Genomic DNA, 15,143 nt, shown 5'->3' with positions numbered 1-15,143 from the left:
CTCCTTGATTAGTTTCCATCCAATGCTTCTTGTCCTCTCCATTTTCAGTCTGAACTTATATTTATTTATGCAAATCTTGATTACTGATCAAATACATATCCTGTTGGGCAGGTTGGCTTCAGAAATAAATTGTACAGACTAACAAACTTGCTATGGCTATTTTTTCTTAATATTATATTATTACACTGTTAGCAATATAAATCGTATTTGTGACATGAAAGCCTTTCCTCTCATTTTTTTTAGATGAAATAATTGTAGTCTCATATCTTTAATTGCAGAGAGAACATCCACACAATGGTACGCAAGAGAGGAGTGCATGTCCTCAGTGTGAACAATATGAACAGCAACATTCTAAATGTTTTTTTAAACACCTGATTGAATTTCTGCAGTTTGCATATACTAGACTTTGAAAAAGACTATACATTTCAATCAAAAAAATCTACTTGGTTATTTAAAATATACTTTGAATTATTTAAAATCTAATTTATTACTTTTCTGTTGCTTAATACTGTATAGCAGACATGTCAAACTCACAACATCATGTGACATCGCGCAACGTATCGGGACAGTTTTGCCATTGCCGGCAATGGGGTGGGCGCGGCTTCTGGATGACGTGTCCAGCCTGCAGGTCAGCAGTTTGACACCCCTGCTGTATAGCATAAATGAGTATAGCAGAATTTAACAGTTCAAATATTAGATGCCTCTATCCATAAAAATATTATATATATATATATATATATCAGAAAACAAATATATATATATATATATATATATATATATATATATATATATATATATATATATATATGGAAAATAAGCAATGTTTTTATCAACAATTCATAAGTAATTACATTATTTTCACTTAAGCTACCGTCTTTCAAATATAGGAAGTCCTCAACTTACATTTCGTTTAGTGACTGTCGACATTACAATGGCATTGAAAAATGTGATTTATTACCATTTTTCACACTTATGACAGTTGCAGCATCCCCATGATCAAAATTCAGACACTTGGCAACCACTCATATTTATGACCGTTGCAGTGTCTTTCAGTCATTGACAAGCAAAGTCAATGGGGAAGCCAGACTCACTTAACAATTGTATTACTAATTTAATAACTGATGTGATTCACTTAACCACTGTGGCAACAAAGATAATAAAATGAGGCAAAATTCACTTAACTGTCTCACTTAGCAACAGAAATGTTGGGCTTAATTGTGGTTAGATATTTAGGACTACCTGTAAGATGAACAACTCTCAATCTTAATTTTAATTTCCTAATAGGTCTGATATTCACATAACAGTACTTCATATATTTTATTTGTACCAGATTTTTCTTACTATAACAATAATAAAGTGTAAAAATGAAAGTAAACTAAGGGATCAAATTCTCCAAATAATTTGCAAAACACTTTTTTTCTCCATAATATATTTATCTTTCATTATTTCTATCCACAACTCTAAGAAATTAAATACACAAATTAAAATTATTAGGCAGATATGAAGTATGAGTCACCTTGAAATGCAAGATGGGTGCCAAATAAATTTGATAATAAAGAAACCAAAGCTAGTACCAATAGTAATAGGCACTTTGGGTGCAATCCCAAAACAACTAGAGCACCACCTGAACACCATTGGCATTGACAAATTCACCATGTCAACTGCAAAAGGCAGCTTCAGTTGGAACAGCATATATTCTGTGAAGATACCAGTATCTACAATAGCATCAAACACCCACATCTTCTGTGACTGTTGTGGCAGCTTGTGGAGCCTCCAACAGCAATTTTCAAGGATTGTCTAATATTTTTATCACATTAATTTGACAATAAAACTCTTTGAACACCCCAAACTCAGAACGTATAACAATTTTTGAAAAAAGTTTAACCCATGGAAAAGAATAATTGTTTCCTTTAGTTAAATGTTCTGAACAATGAATAATCAGTTAATACATGTTGGTATTTCAAGTGTTGCTTTCATTTTCTTTGCAAAGAATTATGTAAGAAATGCACTGAAATTTTTAGAGACGGCAAACTTGATTGGGCCAGGAATAACACATTGACAGGCCATGGGCAACATGGGACTTCCTAAAAGCTTTGTTTGAAGGCAGCATTGTTGTGGTTTCCTTTTTAGCACTCTGGAAGTTGAAGCTGAGCTTCTCTGCCTCCATGTGACCATGATAGCTGGCTCATCAATAGTATTGTACACGCTGTTGAATTTTATGGTACTATATTCAATTATCTGCACCAACAGTTCCATAATAATACGATCTGACATTCACCGGCAAAAACATCTATTTCTTGTTAATGTCCTATTTCAGGCATTAGACCATCAAAATCGAGGCAAATGAATTTGTTTTTCTCTTAGCAATCAACTTGCAATCTGAGTTTGGGGCAAAAAGCAGTCTGAGACCCAAGTCTCTGCTCACTATTGGAATCCAACTTAAAGCAGCCCTGACAAATGGCTATTTAACTTCCTCCTGGATATATCCAGTGAAACAACACCCAACACTCTGGGTGGTTGATCTAGTGCCAAAATCTTCTTTTAGTTTCCTCATATTTATGCAGGAGTCCTTGCAAGCAGTGAATTTGAGATTCTTGCTTTTTATTATTATTTGCACTGCTTCTCATTTGTCAAATTGTGTAAACATAGAGTCAGGGAGATGACCTTGAGAGAAACAGGCCTAAAGAAAGTGGGAAACTTCTTTAAGTTCTGAGAAGCAAGATAGTATTTGAAATAATGACAGTATTCATTGAGGAATAAGAGAGAGAAGTAAAACACAATCAGGCTTTCAAGATTCTATCTCAATGTCATGGCCCAAGAATAAGCACCGAGTCTGAATTTCAAGAATCTCCTCTAGTGGAACCTGAGGAATAGCAGCCTCAGGTGTCCCAAAGCCAAGAATTGTCTGAGGTTGATTAAACACAGGCACCATCTGAACAGCTGGAACAGTCAGATGAAGATGTCAGGCCTCCAAGACCTTGTACTGAGTATTGCAGAGAACAGAGCAGGGATGTTCTGAGGTTCCTTGCCAAGCAGGGGAGTAAATCTCTTGATGAAAGATAATTGACTGCAGCCTGATTTAAGAGTCAGCTCTATCCCATGGTTCTTTGTTGGAATCAACTGTCTGATATCCAGCTGTTGCATGAGATTCTTGTGGATTTTGCTCATGGAATTCTGACTCTGGACTGGTTGACAACCTTGACCTGGCTCTTGGTATCTTGGACTGGGTTTTGACTTTTGTGCCAGTATATGGAAGTTGGAGATCTTGACTGTTACCTTTTGGTATATGACATGCCATTTCTGTAAATAAAGCACAAAGCTTGCTCCTATTTCTCTCCATTATTTTCAAAAAATTTAAAAATACTTGCTAATAAACTCTCCCCAGGACACTATCTTAATTTCTACATCATCTTAATTTTCTACATCATCTTCTTTCTGCTGCAAGAGATAATAAGTAGAAAAGAGCTAGCTGATCTTAGTAGTTCAATATGCAATCCGTGATCTACCTGAATAATATCAGAGGGCACCACACTTCCCAGTGAAAATGAATAAGCAATTTCCTCAACATGGAAAAAGAAAATTTTACAGCACAGTAAAATTACCAAAAGACATAAAACCTTAATGAATTCGTTAAGGAGCTTAAACAGAAAATATGACTTACAGTAAAAAAGGCCTTTTCCAAAACCTGAATTAGTCAGGCCCTCCCTCTCTGTTCCTTACTCTAATGTAAGAACTTCATCTTGTTTACAGTGTCAGTAAAATGTTATAGAAACAATGAACTTACCAAAAGAACTGGAGAGGATCTGATCATTTTGCTGTATTTATAAATGAGACACTGAACCCTAAAGTTTAAGGGAACCAGGAGCTCAGAAAAAAGATTTCTGGAGTACATACACGTTACAAGTTACAAGTTGTCAGGTTTCCTTGGTAACCTAGTATTTCCTCTTAGAACAAAAGGGGCCCTATTTTGCCCTGTTTGCTGCTACTTACTATGCTCTAAAATTATGAGGTTTTTTTTTTGAAACTACACTGTGTTACAAAAGCAATGTTTCATTGCTATTCAGTTTTATCTCTGGTTTTTATTGCAAGTGGATCTATTTTAATCACTAATTTTTCCCCAATCCTTTGCATCTTGTCTTTTCCACCCAGTGATAGAAAAAAATGTATTCATTATGCTTATAAACACCTCCAAATGCCAACCACCAGTCTGAACAAAATCATTGAATTTTGCTCATTCAACAATGAACCCATGGTTTAGTAGTCCATCTATCATTTGATGTTGTCCACTATCTTATTCAGGAGGTCCTCTTATCAAGAGTTTTATGACCCTTAAAGACTCCAAGGGCTCCTGAGTTCCAAGGGCAATCAATGCTCTTAAACTTCATGCCTTCTAAAATACTAAAATGAATTTGTGTGACCAATGCAGCCTCATGGAGAAAACGAATGATTTCATTGGGTTTAGGACTGGGCAAGAAATATATTAGCTCAATTTTTAAAAAAATTTGAACCAATATATTTAATATTAGTTAAATATATTATTTTATATTAAATAAGATAATGATAGAGCTTATTACTTTATAAACTTATTTCATTGGAAATAAGCAGTAAATATATAAAACACTGAGTAAAAATTGTATTTTTAACAGAAAAAAGAGGCTTGCTTATTTTTCTATAAGTTTCATGAACTCTGGATTTAATTTTGAACACTGCCACTCTCATATATCAAATGGTGGAGTAGCTGGGGTAGTGTCTCTTTCCTTAAAAAAACCCTTCTCTTAAATTCTTCCCAAGATTCTGTAAATTGCAAAATATGGCCAGGCTGTAAGTTCCCAGAGCAGCCACACTGAGATAGCATCTGCTTTCTCTTCCAGTATGATTATGTCTCCTCCCACTCTTGAAATTTTCTGCTGTCTGCTTCCTCACAGTCTTTCCGTCCTTCGGGTCTATGACAATTCCTTCCAGAAAGCCAGGATCAGAATCTGGGAATGATACTGCCTCACTTGGAGGCAAAGATGACAGCAAAAGGAACACAATTTTAATACAGGATGCTGAAAGTGTTACTTGTGGTATAGTATCTCCCCAGTACTGTCTACCCATCTGATTAGATCTGGCAGAAGAGGCAAGCTCTGTATTTCATCTGCAAAATTGTCACTTATCAGGACCCAGAATGAAAGATTTTTTCATCCATCGTATGGAACATCATCTCTCAAAAATCAGATTTCCCTCGACCCTGGCCTTCCACAAGACACTAAAAACCTGGTTTTGCCATCAACCCAAAACCCTGATTATATGAGTGAACCCATTTCATGGTTAATTTGAATGTTTATAAGTTTTCTTGGCTGCTATTTTTTGTTATTTTTGTTGTTTTTAATTTTGGTTGTATGTATTTTTATTTTAAGGGACACGGTGGCTCAGTGGGTTAGGACACTGAGATTGTCGATCAGAAGGTCGGCAGTTTGGCGGGTCGAATCCCGAGTGCCGTGTAACAGAATGAGCGCCTGTTACTTGTCCCAGCTTCTGCCAACCTAGCAGTTCGAAAGCACATAAAAATGCAAGTAGAAAAATAGGGACCACTACGGTGGGAAGGTAACAGCGTTCCGTGCACCTTTGGCATCTAGTCATGCCTGCCACATGACCACGGAGACGTCCTCGGCAAGCACTGGCTCTTCGGCTTTGAAACGGAGATGAGCACCAGCCCCTAGAGTTGGAAACGACTAGCATGCATGTGCGGGGGAACTTTACCTTTACCTTTATTTTTATTTTATTATAATTATTAGTAATTAAATACACAATTGCATCACATTTATTTTATTAAATTTATATACCGCCCTATTCCCGTAGGACTCAGGGCGGTTTACAGGGAAAATTAAAAGCATAACATACAAAAATTAAAATCAGTTAAAACAATTAATTAATTCAAGTCCCTGAAATTTAAAACTAAAACCCAATTAAAAATTAAAACCCCTCAGTCTGGCCAGACAGCTCGAAGAGCCAACTTTTCAGGTCCCAGCGAAATGAACGAAGGTCAGGGGCAGTCCTACGTTCTGTGGGAAGTTGGTTCCATAGGGCCGGCATGCCAACAGAGAATGCTCTTCCCCTGGGAATAACCCGCCGGCATTCCTTAACCGGCGGTACCCTGAGAAGGCCCTCCCTGTGGGAGCGCACTGGACGATGGGAAGTTGATGCCGGCAGCAGGTGTTCCTTTAGATAATCCGGATCCAAGCCATTTAGGGCTTTATAGGTCGTTACCAGCACCTTGAATCTCACCCGGAGGGCAACCGGAAGCCAATGCAACTCGCGGAGAAGAGGTGTTACACGGGAGTATCGGGAAACTCCCATCACAACTCGCGCAGCTGCATTCTGCATCAGTTGAAGCCTCCGAGGGCAGCTCCATGTAGAGAGCATTGCAGTAGTCTATCCGGGAGGTCACGAGCACATGGGTGACTGTGCGTAGGGCATCTCGGTCCAGATAGGGCCGCAGCTGGCGCACCAGGCGAACCTGGGCAAAAGCCCCCCTGGTCACGGTTCCTATATGGTCTTCAAAGCTGAGCCGTGAATCCAAGAGGACGCCCAAGTTGCGAGCCCTATCGACAGGGGGTAACACCTCACCCCCCATTATTAATGATGGAACAGCCTGGCTAACCCAAGATGCTGGTATGCACAGCCACTCAGTCTTGGCAGGATTGAGACGAAGCCTGTTTCTCTCCATCCAAACCCGGACCGCCTCCGGGCAACGGGACATCACGTCGAGTGCATCACTGGGTTGGTTTCGGGTGGAAAGAAAAAGTTGGGTATCACCAGCGTACTGATGATACCCCACCCCGAAACCACGAATGAGCTCGCCCAGCGGTTTCATGTAGAAGTTGAACAGGAGGGGAGAGAGGACTGACTCCTGAGGGACTCCACAAACGAGAGACCTTGGGGCGGACCAATGCCCTCTCATCAACACTGACTGCAAGTGGCCCAGGAGATAGGAGAACCACTGTAAAACAGTGCCTCCCACTCCCAACCCCCTGAGATGCCTCAGTAGGATACCATGGTCGATGGTATCGAAAGCCGCTGAGAGGTCTAATAGGACTAGGACAGAGGAACATCCCCTGTCCCGAGCCCGCCAAAGATCATTCACCAGCGCGACCAATGCCGTCTCCGTGCTGTACCCGGGCCTGAAACCCAATTGGTACGGGTCAAGATAATCAGTTTCCTCCAGGAACAGAGGAAGCTGATGCGCCACCACACTCTCAACAACCTTCGCCAAAAAGCGAAGGTTGGAGACCGGACGGTAGTTATTTAAAACGCTGGGTCCTGGGCAGGCTTCTTGAGGAGGGGTCTCACAACCGCCTCCTTCAAGGCGGCGGGAAAGATGCCTTCCTTCAAGGAAACAGTTATTACTGCCTGGAACCAGCCTCGTGTCCCCTCCCAGGCCGCATAAACCAGCCAGGAGAGGCACGGGTCCAGTAAACAAGTGGTGGAGCTCAGTCTCCTCATGATCCTATCCACGTCATCGGGGGGAACAGGGTTGAACTCAGTCCAGATAACATGCTCAAGACCGCTCGATTCCTCCATGTCAGACTCTGCCCACTCAGAGTCCAAACCGGTCCGGATCTGAGCGATTTTGTCCGTCAGATGATAACTAAACTCCTCAGCCCGCCCCTGTAAGGGTTCTTCCCTCATCTCCCTATCAAGGAGAGAGCGAGTCACCCTAAACAGGGCAGCCGGGCGATTATCTGCAGACGCGATGAGGGCAGCAAAGTAATTAGACTTCGCCGTCCTCATTGCCGCGAGGTAAGACCTTGTGAAGGCTCTTAGTCTCAATCAGTCAGATTCAGACCGGGTGAACGTCCAACCGCTCTCTAGACCCCGTCTCTGACGCTTCATCTCCCGGAGCTCCACAGAAAACCATGGGGCCCAACGGGATCTGTACCGGGTCAGGGGTCGCAAGGGTACAACAAGGTGGCAGCCCTTTCCCAGGCCTCCACCAAGGCATCAGCCGGGCTGTGAGTGAGGGAGATAGGTAAAGACCCAAGTGCCATCTGGAACCGTTCTGGGTCCATTAGGCGCCTGGGGCGGAACCACCTGGTCGGTTCCACAGCCCAGCAGCGGTGGTGACATAGTGGAAGACCAGCCGCAGGAGATAATGATCGGACCATGACAGGGGGACAATAGTTGGCAAGCCCCCTCCCAAATCATCCAACCATTGCCCAGATAGAAAAACCAGGTCGAGAGTGTGACCCCCCCATGAGTCGGGCCCTGAATTACTTGGGTCAGGTCCATGGCCGTCATGGAAGCCATGAACTCCCGAGCTAACTCTGACAACTCTCCCAGGGAAGGCAGGTTGAAGTCACCCAGAACTATGAGTCTGGGAAACCCCACCGTCAACCCTGAGAGGGTGTCGAGCAGCTCGGGTAGGGCTGTTGCCACACAGCTGGGTGCCAGGTATGTTAGCAACAGGTCCAACTGAGCCCGAGGGCCACATCTCAGGAGGAGGGACTCGCTCCTGCCTATCTGTACAACAGTGGTCTCCCACAGACATAAGGTCTCCCGTATAACCACCGCCACCCCACCGCTCCTGCCCTGAGCCCGCGGTCAGTGTAGCACACAGAAACCTGGAGGGCACAACTCAACCAGAGGGACACCGCCCTCTGGGCCCAACCAGGTCTCTGTAATGCATGCCAGATCCACCTGTTCCTCCTCGATCAACTCCCGGACGAGGGGAGCCTTGTTCACAACGGATCTGGCATTAAAATACACAAGCCTGAGCTCAGGGTCCTGATCCCCCTCACCCCCGGAGAAAAGGGTACCAACCGGAGGGTCGGAGCACGCCACCGCTCGAAGACAGCAGGGGCGCGATCCCAGATGTTGATACAGCCCTCCGTGTGACCACCTGCTGCCATTCCCAATCGTCGTGGGGATTTGCAACCCCACCCCAGTGCAAACGGAACCAAAAGCCCATACCCCCAACCCCATCTCACCGGGAACCGTTGTAGGCCCAGACTGACAGCCGGTTGATGACACACACCCCGATTCCCTCCCCTCCCTACCATCCCTCCCTCCCTAACCCTTTAAAATAACCAGCTAAAAAACATACCAGGGGCCTCTTAATGCATTTCCACCAGAGGCCCCTATCTAAGCCCAACCACCTCTGAGTCCAACAATTGGGCCCATCCTTAAATGTATCCCTGTCCAAGATTTGTCCATCATGTTACCAAATCTATAAAGCTGCAACTCTGTGATCGGAATGTGTTGGAGTTATCTGGGCTCCGATTTTTATCCCCTGAATATGAGTTCTAGTTGGACTTCGAATTTCACAGCTTCCATGATCTTGTCCTATGTCATATCTTGAGGACCATTCGGAGACTACAACTGTTGCAGAATGCGACCGTGTGAGTTGTGATGGGGGTTTCCCAATACTCCCATGTAACACCTCTACTCCGTGAGCTGCATTGGCTTCCGGTTGCCCTCCGGGTGAGATTCAAAGTGCTGGTGATGACCTATAAAGCCCTAAATGGCTTGGGTCCGGGATATTTGAGGGAACACCTGCTGCCAGCATCAAGTTCCCTTCGTCCAGTGCGCTCGCAGAGGGAGGGTCTTCTCAGGGTGCCGCCGGTTAAGATTGCCGGCAGATAACAACCAGAGAGAGGGCCTTTTCTGTGGGTGCGCCTGCCCTCTGGAACCAGCTGCCCGTGGAGCTCAGGACTGCCCCTGACCTACGCTCATTCCGCCAGGACCTGAAGACTTGGCTCTTTGACCTCTCTGACCCAGGCTGAGAATTTTAACTGGGGTTTTATTTTCAGGGATAATTTAATCTTTTAATTCTTTTAACTTTATATTTTATATTGGTATGATTTTAAAATGCCCTGTAAACCGCCCTGAGTCCTTCGGGAAAGGGCGGTATATAAATCTAATAAAATCTAAAATCTAAATATCTGGCCTGAAACAAATAATCATTTACTAACTTTTAGTACAATGGCATGATCTAAACTTGGAGGACATTGTTATCAATCCACTGCTATAGTCAGATCATTATTTTATTCATATAGTTATTATTAGATTGTGTGACTGCTGCAGGGGTGATAGGCCAATCAAGTTGATTTGACACAGGTATTTCACTGAGTCAAATAATTTATTAAGGGGATCTGGGAATTTCCCCAGCAATCAGTACACCTGATTGCCTTTGGGAGTTCAATGTTAAGGCACAAGGCAAGATTGCATCCAATTAACATCTGCAGTCTCACATCTCAGTCTCTCCTTAGTTCTCTAAAAACACTAGAAAATGAAGAAACAGATACACTGAATTGTGGCTGCTCAGAAAATGATAGCCACTTCCAGGATCACACCACACAGCTCAGCAAGAGAAACTTGTTTTACTAAAATGAGCTCCGCAGCACTGTGGAATGCTGCAAACTCAAGTTAGTGAAGCCAAGGTTTCTCCACTGCTGAGATCACACTGCACTACACTGCAATCCCACATGCGGCCATCATTTTCCAAGCAGCCACTTCTGGAATTGTGCCATGTGGCTGCAGGGAATCATCCTCAAAAAATGATAGCTGCTGGTGGGATTGCACTGTGCAGCTCTGCAATGAAGAGGCTTGCATCTGCAGCACCAGAACACAGGGCCATGCAGTGCAATCCTGGAAGCGGCTGCCATTTTCTGAGCAGCCATAGTTCAATGCAGGCACTCAGGAAATAGCAGTTTCTTCCAGGCTAGGCCTCCCAGGGCCTCCCCTACTGAAGGCAGCTGGTGCTCCATTTAACGTGTGATTTGACATCAGGAAGAGGAGGGGTGGGGGAATTAAGTCCAGGACTATCTGTATACTGCAAGTTTTGCTAAGGGTTACCTATATCCATTTGCCTGGAAATGGAAGCTGTATGTTGGCTGCTGTAATAATTTTCCGATGCTATTTGCTGTTATTTTCATTCACTCAAGACTTAAATGCCATTGGGACAGTCTTATAACTTTACCACCAGTTTCTAAGAGCAAACAAGATTCTTTTGAGTTCATAGAAACTGTGGGAGTGGATAATATTCCCTAGGGGTTGGTTTCTTTGAGTGGCTGGATGAAGCGTGGCATAAGGCATATTTGGTAAATGATCAGTTTGAGTGTGGGAGATATCAGCTTTGAAGAACATATTGCATGTTTCTACCTAAATAAGGCATTTCTGAATCCATTTGTATTTTGTTGTTGTTAGTTGCGAAGTCGTGTCCGACCCCTCGCAACCCCATGGACAATGTTCCTCCAGGCCTTCCTGTCCTCTACCATCTTCTGTAGTCCATTTAAGCTCACACCTACTGGTTCAGTGACTCCATCCAGTCACCTCATTCTCTGTTGTCCCCTTCTTCTCTTGCCCTTAACCTTTCCCAGCATTAGGGTCTTCTCCAGTGAGTCCTTCCTCCTCATTAGGTGGCCAAAGTATTTGAGTTTTAGCTTCAGGATCTGGCCTTCTAAAGAGCAGTCAGGGTTGATCTCCTCTAGGACTGACCGGTTTGATCGCCTTGCAGTCCAAGGGACTCGCAGGAGTCTTCTCCAGCACCATAGTTCAAAGGCCTCAATTCTTTTGCGTTCAGCCTTTCTTATGGTCCAACTTTCACAGCCATACATTGCAACTGGGAAGACCAGACTGGGGGGGGGGGGAAGATGAGGTTTCAACTTCAGAAAATGTTAAAACAGATTGTCTTTATCCCTTGGATGCTGTTGAAGTCCTCATTCAATGAAGGGAAAAGACAAAGTGAGTCCAAACATATTCCAATTGAATTCTTACAAGTGTTATTGTCTATAGTTGACACATTCAAATTGATTTTAATCCCTAATTTGGCTTTGGATGAGTTTGCTGTCCCTTGAAAGAACCTCCCTTGATGTTCTCTTAAGACTCATAGCTTCTACTTGACCAGAAGATGGAAGTCATAAATGGGTCTTTATCTTTAATAGACCACTTGTATCTAGATCTGGCATGGCCAACTCATGGCCCACAGGCTGCATGTGATCCTGAACAGCTAGTAATGTGGCTCCATTTTATGATAAAGTCTATTAAAAAAGGAATTTTACATATGTTAGCTATATTATATATTTTATATGCAACCCAAGACAATTCCTCCACTAAATATGGCCCAGCAAGCCAAAAGGTTGGACATCCTTTACATGGAGCTTCCTTTCCCTATCCCAGAAGTTGCAGTTGGTTCAGGAAGTGATAGATCCAGTAGTGTCACATATATGTTGTAGTTGCTACTTACTACTCATTTCTTGACCAATTCAAGATGCTGGCTTAAGCATTTTAAATATTACAAGGCTTGGCACTCTGCTCCAGGACTGTTTAATCAAAATCAACTCATCAGCATATCCATCTCAAATGACACTGCCTGGGTCTTTAACCCAGATAATGTAAAACTACTTAAAACTAAGAGGTATGAGTATTTAATGATAGCTTAGAATAGTTGATTGATTAATCTTGCAACCTCATCAATAAGACAGTTCTACATTATGAATAATCTTTTCCCTATGGCTCATGGTAGCCCCACCAATGCTTTGATTTCAATTGTTTCATATTAGGTTATCATCATAAATTAATGAAATACATTTTTCTTTATGGCAATTATCTTTGTTTCCTTCTACTTTTGCAGATTGCATTTTGGTAAATTGCAGTTTGTTTATATTACCATCTGCAAAATTCAGTCATATACAGCAGGAGTCTCCAACTCCTGGGCCATGGACTATTCAGAACTGGGCTGCAGAAGTATGGACGCACATCTCCACTTGCGAGTGCAACAGACACACGACTGCACACAACTCCCTTTATGTGAGTGGCGGGCGTGCATGTCCACTGCTTGCGCAAATACAGCTGCTCGCATGGAACCATCCCCTCTCCTTCCCCACCGGTCTGCAAAGCTGGAGAGGTTGCTATACAGGTTCATACGAATAAATATTTCCTGTTAGGAACAAGTGCTTTACTGTAATTTGGTCTATAGCAGACATGTCAAACTCACGACGTCACGTGACATCGCACAACGTATCGGAACTTTTTCCCATTGCCGGCAATGGGATAGGCGCAGTTTCTCTGTGACGCTCCGGCCAATTGCTCCAGGGAAGCGAAAATGACTCATTTTCTTATAAAAGGAAATTTTAGATAACTCTTGGTTTATAGCAGAGACCATTTTACTGGAAAATACTAAATTAGCAAAGAAATAAGCACTGAATACTGCTAATTTTATTATACATTTATTCCAATATACACAACGAAATATAGTAAAAAATGCTTGTACACAAATTCTTGTGCTAAATTTAAACATAGGAAGTCTAATCACTAAAAACTTAAAACAAAAAGATTGAGTTTCAGTGGTTTGGTTGCTTCATAAATAAAAGGAAATCATATATTTTATTTATTTTAATTCCATTTTACAAGGTACATAAATGCTATGTATTTATGTATAATTGCATGAACAATCATTCTTAGTACCATCATGATTCCTTCTTGAACTAAAATCTAAAGTGAATTAACCATTAAAGTGATTAGATGATTTACTCCTTCAAATAGTTTTAACTATTCCATGTTGTTGTTAGCTGCGAAGTCGTGTCCGACCCATCGCGACCCTATGGACAACATTCCTCAAGGCCTTCCTGTCCTTCTACCATCTTCTGGAGTCCATTTAAGCTCACGCCTACTGCTTCAGTGACTCCATCCAGCCACCTCATTCTCTGTCGCCCCCTTCTTCTATTGCCCTCAATCTTTCCCAGCATTAGGCTCTTCTCCAGTGAGTCCTTCCTTCTCCTTAGGTGGCCAAAGTATTTGAGTTTTAGCTTCAGGATCTGGCCTTCTAAAGAGCAGTCAGGGTTGATCTCCTCTAGGACTGACCGGTTTGATCGCCTTGCAGTCCAAGGGACTTGCAGGAGTCTTCTCCAGCACCATAGTTCAAAGGCCTCAATTTTTTGGCCCTCAGCCTTTCTTATGGTCCAACTTTCACTGCCATACATTGCAACTGGGAAGACCATAGCCTTGACTATACACACTTTTGTTGACAGGGTGATGTCTCTGCTCTTTAGTGAGCTGTCTAGATTTGCCATGGATTTCCTCCCCAGGAGCAAGCGTCTTTTAATTTCTTGGCTACAGTCCCCATCTGCAGTGATCTTGGAGCCCAGGAAAATAAAATCTGTCACTACTTCCATTTCTTCCCCATCTATTTGCCAGGAATTGAGAGGGCCAGATGCCATGATCTTGGTTTTCTTAATGTTAAGTTTCAACCCAAGTTTTGCACTCTCCTTCTTCACCCGCAACAAGAGGCTCTTTAGTTCTTCTTCACTTTCTGCCATTAGAGTGGTATCATCTGCGTATCTTAGGTTGTTGATATTTCTTCCGGCAATCTTAATTCCAACTTTTGATTAATCTAGCCCTGCCTTTCTCATGATGTGCTCTGCATATAAGTTAAATAGGCAGGGCGACAGTATACAGCCTTGCCGGACTCCTTTCCCAATTTTGAACCAATCAGTGGTTCCGTGTCCAGTTCTCACTGTTGCTTCTTGACCCGCATATAGGTTTCTCAAGAGACAAATAAGATGGTCTGGTACTCCCATCTCTTTAAGAACTTGCCACAGTTTGTTATGATCCACACAATCAAAGGCTTTAGCATAGTCAATGAAGCAGAAGTAGATGTTTTTCTGGAACTCCCTAGCTTTCTCCATGATCCAGCGTATGTTGGCAATTTGATCTCTAGTTCCTCTGCCTCTTCGAAATCCTGCCTGTACTTCTGGTAGTTCTGGATCCACATACTGCTGAAGTATAGCTTGTAGGATTTTAAGCATGACTTTACTAGCATGAGAAATGAGTGCAATGGTGCGATAGTTTGAACATTCTTTGGCACTGCCTTTCTTTGGAATTGGAATGTAAACTGATCTTTTCCAATCCTGTGGCCACTGTTGAGTTTTCCAAATTTGCTGGCAAATTGAGTGTAGCACTTTTACTGCACTGTCTTTTAAGATTTTGAATAGCTCAGCTGGAATACTGTCACCTCCACTAGCTTTGTTGTTGCTCAGCTTTTCTAAGGCCCACTTCACTTCACATTCTAGGATGTCTGGCTCGAGGTCAGTGACCACCTCATTGTGATTATCAGGGACATTAAGCTCATTCTTGTATAGTTCTTCTGTGTAATTTTGCCACCT

Source organism: Vipera ursinii (genome assembly GCF_947247035.1).
Source record: "Vipera ursinii genome assembly, chromosome: 7".
In the NCBI taxonomy this organism is placed as follows: Eukaryota; Metazoa; Chordata; class Lepidosauria; order Squamata; family Viperidae; genus Vipera; species Vipera ursinii.
Note: the sequence above shows the minus strand (reverse complement) of the source record.